The sequence below is a fragment of the Pongo abelii genome, chromosome 6, assembly GCF_028885655.2.
Source record: "Pongo abelii isolate AG06213 chromosome 6, NHGRI_mPonAbe1-v2.0_pri, whole genome shotgun sequence".
NCBI lineage: Eukaryota > Metazoa > Chordata > Mammalia > Primates > Hominidae > Pongo > Pongo abelii.
In genome coordinates, this window is record NC_071991.2 from 71,322,982 (window position 1) to 71,333,398 (window position 10,417).

Consider the following 10,417-nt stretch of genomic DNA (forward strand, 5'->3'; position numbering starts at 1 on the left):
TGGGAAAAAATGGAGGTAAGCCTTATGCATGTTGCGTAGGTACCCACAATATATATCTATTATGTTATATGAAATTTGAGATTGTGGATACATAACTGTTTACTCGAGATGGGCCTGTGCTGTTAGAACCTATGTTTATTTCTACTGTAGACAGTGCATTGTACCTTTAAGTTAGGACATGAATATAGGATAATACCTGTTTTAAGTTAAAACCACGATTATTGGGTGGTTTTGCCTATCTTCATCCAGCTTCCTCTTCCAAAGAAGAGCAAGTTTGCCTTTCTACATTGTCAGTGATATGGTTTGGCTGTGTACCCACCCAAATCTTATCTTGAATTCCCACATGTTGTGGGTGATACCTGGTGGGAGGTAATTAAATCATTGGGGTAGGTTTTTCCCATGCTGTTCTCATGATAGTGAATAAGTCTCATGAGATCTGATGGATTTATAAGGGAGAGTTTCCCTGCACAAGCTCTCTCTCTTTGCCTGCTCCCATCCATATAAGATGTGACTTGTTCCTCCTTGCCTTCTACCATGATTGTGAGGCCTCTCCAGCCACGTGGAACTGTAAGTCAATTAAACCTCTCTTTCTTTTGTAAATCGCCCACTCTCAGATATGTCTTTACTCAGCAGTGTCAAAACAGACTAATACAGTAGGGCATACTCATAATTGTGTTCCTTGGCCAGAAGAAATTCTAGAATAGTATTGCCACTTTCTTTCAAATGTTTCTTCTGTTTTTACAGCATTAAACACTTTGTCTCCCTGTGCAGTACAGCATAATGGTAAAGAGCACAAACTTGAAGTCAGGCAGACCTGGGATCATAGCCTGCTTCTAACACTCTGTATAAATTTACCCAAATTACTCAATTTTTTTGAGGCTTGGTTTCTTCCATCTGTAAAATATATTTAACACTGCCTGATGTGTAGAGGAATTTGAGGATTAATAAGAAAATATACACAAAGGGATTGGCATAGCACCTCCCAGGTAGCCAGAAGTAAACACATGATAGCTGCTGATGTTATTATTACTACTGTTTTAATCAAATTCAGAGAGTTGTTATTTTGTTGGTCTATCTACTGGAGACATGCTTTTCTCAGAATAAAAAAAAATAAGACAGTTTTATGTACTCTGAATTTGGCGGACGTGTTCATAGCTGTTGATTTAGTTGTGCAAATTACTGAAGTTTTCCCAGCACTGCTATGTCTTGCTTTTTTGCCAGGATTGTGGTTTGTATTATGAAAGACTGAACCATATCTTTTTTTTCTTTTTGGAGAGTCTGTGGTATATGGTAGCAGTGACAGCAGCAAATCTGTTTCACTTTTTGTCCTCACTCAATGTTTTCCTTGGTTTAGTTAACCTCTTTCTTCTTAACTCTTCTTAAGAAAATACCTTATATGTCTTTTTAATTTTGCTTTATATATATTTTGACACTCATTTTCAAGTATAGAAAACTAAATATTGTTCCTTGAGGAAATTTTTGCACATTTATCTTTTCGTTGCTTCATATTCTCTTTTTTTCTGTTCTATCCATGACACAAAGGAATAGCAAAACCATCACTCGTGTGCCAAGACATGTAGTTTCCCACTCAGTACTTTAGTTGTAGCAGAATGCTATTTCTGGCATCTCTAATTGAATTCTGAGCTCCCTCCTGAAGCAGTAGAAGTGTCTCACAATCATGGGCTTGCTGAGTTCGTGTCATATCTTCTTTACTCAGTCCAGGGGGACAACGCACCTCCTGGTTAGCGTGTCAAGTTCCTTCCACGTTCTGCACTGGCACACAAAGAAATCTGTGAATGAAATCTCTGCTGGCTCATATCAGTGAAGTCTGTAAAATTTAAGGAGAACAAAATAAAGAAAGAAGAATATAAATTTTAAGTGAATGCTAAAATGAGGTCAGCTGCTGAACTCAGAAAGCTGCTTATTGGACCTGGTAGAGAAAGAGCATGTTTTGTTGCTTCAGGGGAAGGATTAGTAAAAGTCACATATAACAAGTTTATCAAAAACAAGCTTATTCATTTGTAGGTTAATACAATATACAATAATAGATCAACTCCAGATGCTAATTTCATCTTTCTATCTTTTCTCCCATTAAAAGTTTTGTTCTTTGCACCTAGACCCAAAAATACCATTTGACCCAGCAACCCCATTACTTGGTATATACCTAAAGGAATATAAATCATTCTACTATAAAGACACATGCATGTACGTTCATTGCAGCACTATTCGCAATAGCAAAAATATGGAATCAACCCAAATGCCCATCAATGATAGACTGGATAAAGAAAATGTGGTATATATAAATAATGGAATATTATGTAGTCATAAAAAGGAATGAGATCATGTCCTGTGCAAGGACATGGATGGAGCTGGAAGCCATTATCCTCAACAAACTTACGCAGGAAAAGAAAACCAAATACTGCATGCTCTCAATTATAAGTGGGAGCTGAACAATGAGAACACATGGACACAGAAAGGGGAACAACACAAACTTGGGCATGTTGTGGGTCGGGGGCAGGGGCAGAGAGAGCATCAGGATAAACAGCTAATGCATGCAGGACTTAATACCTAGGTGATGGGTTGTTAGATGCAGCAAACCACCACAGCACATGTTTACCTGTGTAACAAACCTGAATGTCCTGAACATGTATCCTGGAACTTAAAATAAAATAAAATTTAAAAGAAAGCAACATTTCAAAAGAAAACAAAATGACAACAAAGAAGTTTTGTTCTTGGCAATGTCTCTTCTGGATTCTTCTTCTCCTCATGCTTGTTTTTTTTTTTTTCTTTTTTTTTTTTTTTTGCTATAAATGTGCTTTAAAATGTCTTCTGTTTCAGGTGACTGGTGCACTGGACACATGTATTGGTTTTGAGTTGCAACACTTTTAGGATAAATAGTTGTGATTTTTAAATTCTAAATGGAATTCAGACTCTATTGGCCACTAGTAAAACATGAGTAGAAGGTAATCAAATAATTGTTTAGCTTTAACTTGGTTTACAAGTTTAGCCAATGAATTTATTACCTACGAGTAGTGTTTCACTAGTGGCCAATAGAATCTGAGCTCAGTTTGGAACTGAAAATCACAAATGCTATTTATATTATTGAGTCACAGAAGAAAAGTATTTTCTTGTTCTTCTTTTACAAAACTGGTATTTTAAAAATTGATTATTTAGTACAAGTTTGGAAGAAAGTATGGCTCAGATAGCATTCAAATGTCTCTCTGTGTTATTTTGCTCTTCTGTTTGTCATATATCAAGGACCATTAGACAGCTTGATAACCTTATGGGAATATAATTAAATTGTCAAATATTTATTCAGAATACACTCTGTGTCAGATCCTGGCTGGAATTTAGAGTCTCTGTATTTGATTGGTACATTCTCTTCCACAACTCTATATCCTTGATTCCCATGGGGAAAAGGAAACACTGCAATGTAGGACTAGGACAGGAGTCTAACAGAGTAGATCAGCATAAGCTGAAATGCATATGCATCAAGTTCAGAATAAATCCTGGGAAACTTAGTTCTGATCCTTCACACTACCTCTCAGTAGGGTGGTAACATAAAGTCTCCAAATCAGGTGTTCTTCCAGATCAGTAATTACCTGGTTCTTAACTGGCTTCAGGGTAGTGCATCTATTCATTTCTTTCTTTTTTTTTTCATTTCAAGTTTTAATCAAAGCTTGTATATAAGATTACTTTGTTCCTGTATCTTCTTAATTGTTTCTTCCTTGTATTTGCCCGTTTCCTTTCCTACTTGGTGAGATTTGGCTTTCCATTCAAGAATCTTTTTGTGGGACACAGGGAGGGGAACATCACACACCGGGGCCTGTAGGTGGGTGAGTGGGTGGGGGGCTAGAGGAGGGATAGCATTAGGAGAAATACCTAATGTAGATGATTGGTTGACGGGTGCAGCAAACCACCATGGCATGTGTATGCCTATGTAACAAACCTGCATGTTCTGCACATGTATCCCAGAACTTAAAGTATAATAATTTTCTTTTTTAAAAGAATCTTTTTGCGGCCTTTGTCCAGTTTTAGCCTAGTGATAACCACCTTGCTGGGGTGAATGCCTCCATGGACAGCTGAGCCATTAGCCTTTTCCCGCTGCACCCATTCAATGTAGATGACATATTTCTTCCTGTAAACCAGGACTGCTTTGCCAATTTGCTGACCTTTGTAGTGTCCTCGTACAACCCAAACTTCATCATTCTTTTGGATGCCATGGATCTCACGTTGTACTTCTGTCTCAGCTCTTTGGAAAGTGGGGAAGACATAATCTTCCTGCGAATGTGGGAAGGTGCTTTGAAATGCCTTTTGTGGTTCTTGCTTCGGTCGGAAGTCACAAAGGGATTGAACTTCATTTTGGCTGCTCCCGCTTCGATGATGGCTGCAAAAGGCACATCTATTCATTTCTAACAGTTACGTATCTTCACCTCTGTGTCATCCAGTGTAATAGATGCTCAAAATACAGAGGAGAATAAGATGAAGTCCTTGCTCTCAGAGTTTATAATGTAACAGGGGAAGCACGTCAATCAACTTATCATATAAAAAAACTGTACAAGACTATAAATGGAGTGAATAATTCTTCTTTGACAGTTAGTGAGGAAGATAATACATGAGCTAGTGACTGAGTTATGAATAGAAACTCACTGGTGGTTAAACAGAGCATGATCAAAAACAGGGACATGTGAAGCAAATACAAATGAACTCATTTGCTAAGTTCTAGAATTCAGGAAAGTAAATGAGGTTGACTAGGCAAAGTTGGTTAACTTAGATGTAAAATTTTAAAAGGAGGAAAATACAACCAATACATTCTAAGGAATATCATGAAAATTCAGGTATTGGTGGTGTCTATAGGAATAGTGTCAGGAAAGTCCACAATTTTAGTGACTAATAGAATTTGCCAGATAGACTACTAATGTTAATGTTATTCAGAATCATGGGAGTCTGTAATATGATTTATAAATACCATCAAGAGTAAAATTAACAAGATGAAAAAAGTGGTTCTACTTTCACAAAGAAGTAAATTAAATAAACTTCAGTTGTAAGTGGTGATTGCAAGATAGTTCTCTAAGTGATCTTGGACTGATCCAGCTCTCCCCACTTTCTTGCTTATGGTTCTCAAAATTAATCATAGAATGCGCTGTGAATGAAACATCTTGGGGTAGCAAGGGACTGGCTGGAACAGCCTAGGCTCTGTTTCAGTCCCCTAGGAGATCAGGATGTCTTCAACACTTCAGCCCAGCACATCACATCACCCTGAGTTATAAAACCTGAGGTGGGCTGCTTTCTGGAGTTCCTCAGCTGCAGTTCAGGCAGGGTATGTGCAGATGAGACTCCATCCATTTTTGACAGCTTTTCTGAGCATTGGGGGACTGAAATATGAGGAATTCTAGGTTTCTGTTGTTCTTTATTGCTTATCTGTAAGAAATAAACTCTTTTCATATAATCTGTTGTGTGTGTTGGAGGGGTATTCACTGGACTCAGAGAAGCTGGTAACCAGGGAGCGGCAAACCTACTTTACCCCCAAGCCCATAGATCTTAAAACTGATCTGTCCAGTTGGAGAAAATCATAGATGCCTGTGTTATTTAGTTGTATAAAGCTTCACGGGAGTCCCAATCATAGGATGTGAAAAGATGGACAATATAAGGTAAATTTTTAAATAATCTTTATGATGACCAGATACAAAGAAGGGAGGTAAAAGGTGAATTTGTTGATTATAATTTGTCAGTTACCATTTTGTGTTCATCTACTAAAAACCTCTTGCTAGAGAATAAAATTTTAATTGCACAGAATTATATAAAACATGCACTCCAGGAGTGTTTTTCAACCAGAAATTTGAATTGAGAATGAAAATAAAGAGATTTACAGAAATTAGCTCCTTTGAAAACACAACTGGAGAATATAAGTAAAATGAACATAAGAGTTAATACAGGTAAGCCTACAGTGACTTTTTTCTTGAACTTGTTTGCGACCTTCAGCTTAGGCAGGTTAGCTTTAGTACCCAGTGTCATCTGATAGAGATCCTTCAAATATCCGGAGGTATCTTCAGTGGCAGAAATGAACATGTAACACAGCTCTGGAAAGTCTTCTGAAATTCACGCTCAACTGTATCTCCCTCTTTTATCTGTATTCTGCATTGGTGTCTTATAACTGATTGAAATAATAAGTTGTTTAAATTTCACCTTTTACAAGATATAATTTAATAAAATAAATATATGACGCCTGTAATCCCAGCACTTTGGGAGGCCGAGATGGGCAGATCACGAGGTCAGGAGATCGAGACCATCTGGGCTAACATGGTGAAACCCCAACTCTACTAAAAATACAAAAAAAATTAGCCGAGCGTGGTGGCGGGCACCTGTGGTCCCAGCTACTCGGGAGGCTGGGGCAGGAGAATGGCTTGAACCCGGGAGGCAGAGCTTGTAGTGAGCTGAGATCGCACCACTGCACTCCAGCCTGGGAGACAGAGCAAGACTCCATCTCAAAAAAATAAAATAAAATAAAAATAAATAAATAAATATCAAGCAAATTGAAGAATCGTGTTCCAGTATGAGTTTGATAAACACACAAGAGGACAGTGGAACAATGGAATTCTAAATTTTCTGTGTGTATAGATGTGAAGAGGAGAAGGTGTAAATCAATTGGCAGTTTAGAGAAAATCTTTTTGTTTGCATGTGGCCCAGGAAAGGTACTAATGGGTCTGTGATGGTTAATAATGAGTGTCAGCCAGGTGGTGGCTCACACCTGTAATCCCAGCACTTTGGAATGGGGAGGCGGGCAGATCACGAGGTCAGGAGTTCAAGACCAGTCTGCCCAACATAGTGAAAACCCATCTCTACTAAAAACACAAAAATTAGCTGGCCATGGTGGCATGTGCCTGTAATCCCAGCTACTCAGGAGGCTGAGGCAGGAGAATCACTTGAACTCGGGAGGCGGAGGTTGCAGTGAGCTGAGATCACACGACTGCACTCCAGCCTGGGCGACAAAGCGATACTCCATTTCAAAAAAAAAAAGAGTGTCAACTTGATTGGATCAAAGGATGCAAAATATTCTACCTGGGTGTGTCTGTGAGGGTGTTGCCAAAGGAGATTAACATTTGAGTCAGTGGATGGGAAGAGGCAGACCCACCCTCAGTCTGGGTGGACACCACCTAATCCACTGCCAGTGCAGCTAGGATAAAAGCAGGCAGAAGAACATGGAAGGACTTGACTTGCTGAGTCTTCTGGCCTTCACCTATCTCCCGTGCTGGATGCTTCCTGCCCTCGAACACCGACTCCAGTTCTTCAGCTTTTGGACTTTGGACTTACACCAGTGGTTTTCCAGGGGGTCTCTGGCCTTCTGCCACAGACTGAAGGCTGCACTGTCAGCTTCCCTACTTTTGAGGTTCTGGGACTCGGACCGGCTTCCCTGCTCCTCAGCTTGCAGACCATCTATAGCAGGATTTCACCTTGTGATTGTGTGAGTCAATATTCCTTAGTGAACTCCCCTTTATATATACATCTAATCCATTAGTTCTGTCCTTTTAGAGAACACTGACTAATATAGGGTCTGTTAGAGTCCCCTATCTTTGTCATCTAGATGCAGAAGATAAAAGACATGAAAACCAATTGCAAAATTATCCCAGGCTGTGTTGACTGGGTGTTTCAGATCTGACTTGCATTTATTTACCTTTCACAGGTATATTAAGGCCCTTATGCATAGGCTGTAATATAGCCTCTTCATGCAGCTTCGAGACAACTCAATCATTTTGTCTCTGGCATAAGATATATCCCAACTTTGTCCATGGGCTGGAGGAAATAAAAGGAGGATTTGTGTGAGGTTCATCACTTTGCTTGGAATGGATAGCTAGATGACTTAAGAAAGTTGACCAACAGTGATAGGTTACGGAAGAGGAATATAAACTGTATACACTGCTGAAAGAGTCTGATGCGCCTCCCTGAGCTTGGTAAGGTCCTTGGTCGAATCCTTAGTGTGACAAGCAGGGAGGCTGAATATGGTGAAGCTCTGAACCTGGGAAGTGGCCATGGGGAGGCTCTTCTTATAAAGGTATATTATTATTTGAAAGTTATTAATACACAAGGCAGTGTGTCAAACTTATTTTGGCCCTGAAAAGGTGAAAAACAGAAAAGTATTTTCAAATCCATGTATGTCGTCTGCAGTTTCCCTCAAGAACATTTCTAGTTTTCGCTTTTGTTTCTGCTTTCACTTTGCCTTTGGAGGAAGAAATTCTATCTAGTCCCAGCTTTTGCTATCTAACCTAGAAGTAATTCTGGAATAACCAACTGACAACCTGTTATTGACCTGAACAGTTTTATATGTTCTTAAATGTTGTACAGTATAAATTTTATTTATTAATTAATTAATTTATTTATTTTTTAGACAAGGGTCTCACTCTGTCGCCCAGGCTGGAGTGAAGTGGCACAATCATGGCTCACTGCAGCCTCCACCTTCAGGCTCAAGTGATACTCCCACCTCAGCCTCCCAAGTAGCTGGGACTACAGGTTTGCACCACCATGCCCAGCTAATTTGTTATTTTTCTGTAGAGATGGGGTCTGGCTATGTTGCCTAGGCTGGGGCTAGAGCAATCCTCCTGCCTTGGCCTCCCAAAGTATTGGGATTATAGGCATTCAGCCATGAGCCACCATGCCTGGCCAGTATAACTTTTAAAGATTATATCAAAGCTAATTGTATAGATATACTACAATTTTTTTTTTTTTTTTTTTTTTTTTTTAGAGACAGAGTCTCACTCTGTCGCCAGGCTGGAGTGCGGTGGCGTGATCTCGGCTCACTGCAACCTCTGCCTCCCGGGTTCAAGCAATTCCCCTGCCTCACCTCAGCCTCCCGAGTAGCTGAGACTACAGGTGTGCGCCACCATGACCAGGTAGATTTTTTTTTGTATTTTAGTAGAGACGGGGTTTCACCACGTTGGCTAAGATGGTCTCAATCTCCCGACCTTGTGATCCACCCACCTTGGCCTCCCAAAGTGCTGGGATTACAGGCTTGAGCAACTGCACCCAGCAGATGTCCTGCAATTTATTTAACCAGTTTTCTAATATTTGGTATTTAGTTTTTTCTGGGTTGTTTTCATTTATTTTGCACCATTATAAAATATATATTTATGTTTGTATTTTTATCTGATAGTTTTTTGGCTAAATTTTTAGAAGAGAATATTCTGGGTCAGAGAATAAGCTGCTGTGCCATTATTTAACTTTTGCTGATGTTCAATCAACCAGGAGGCAAATCATGTCAAGGTCATTTTAGAGAAAAATAGCAAAGCCATATCTCTGAATAAAAGGTAACCATGCAAAAACAAATCAATGAAATCTTTTTAGTTAAAGTAAGTGACTATGGGAGTTCAGGGAGGTTTATTGAATATTAGAGTCATTGACTTATTTCTAGCTACAGGGAGATGTAAATATACTCTGGGCTTAGAAGAAACACTGGAAAAGGCCTGGGAACATTGTTTTCTTTCTACTCCTGGAGGAAAAATAATTTTTCTTAGAGTGAATATAATATCTCATATCCAGACAATCATAGAATCCCAATGTACATCCAGACCTAGGCATAACTGTGGGCATGAGAAGAGGATAAACATAGTGGTGTAGCCATAGCAGGAGAAAGTGGAAACACCAGTTACGTGTTTAGATTTGATGGCAGCAACACAGAGAAAGAATGAGAGAAGGAAACAGCAGAAGGCAACAAGAACAATAGTCTAGTAGGGTATACAGAGACACACAGAAAGTATAGGATCAAAATGAATATAAAAAGAGCAACCTAAATGTCCAGCATTGTTAAACTGTTAGAACTAATACAAATTCACTAAAGCTGCAGGTTCCTAAATCAACCTACAAAAATGAGGAGCAACTTACAGTTGCTTGACACCATACTCTCAGGTCTTAAAAAGACAGCTTGTTTGTGTAGGAGATAATAAGATTCAATATGCAAAATTAAGGAGAAATGAGACGGAAAAAAAATTTTAAATTTCATATTATATTTTTAAACCCCTGGGTCCAAGGATATCTGAAACCTGAAGATGTAAGTCCAGACTTCCTTGTTATACGAAGCCAAATCAACTCCTTTTACTTTGAGCCTGTGTTCTGCAATTGTTGGGTTGGGTACACTATATTTGTCAATTATGTCAACATAGTTAATCAAGTTTTTCAACTCTTCTATAACCTTACTGATGTATCTGCTTGTCCTATCAGTTGCTTAGAGGGGTGTCTTAAAATCTCTCAATGTATTTGTGAAACTGACTATATCTTCTTGTAGTTCAGTAAAATTCTGCATTACATCTTTTGAGGCTATGTTATTAGGTGTATACACATTTAGAATTATATTTTCCTAGTGCCCTGAAATATCTCTACAATCTTTAATAATGTGCCTTGGCTTAGAGTCTGCAGTGTCTGTTATTAG

The 10,417-nt window shown here is 38.9% G+C and overlaps 1 pseudogene; it reads right to left on the reverse strand.

The window, feature by feature from the left end:
• Positions 1-1,742: 1,742 nt before the first annotated feature.
• On the reverse strand, positions 1,743-4,361 carry LOC100440093 (large ribosomal subunit protein uL24-like; annotated as a pseudogene).
• Positions 4,362-10,417: the final 6,056 nt, after the last annotated feature.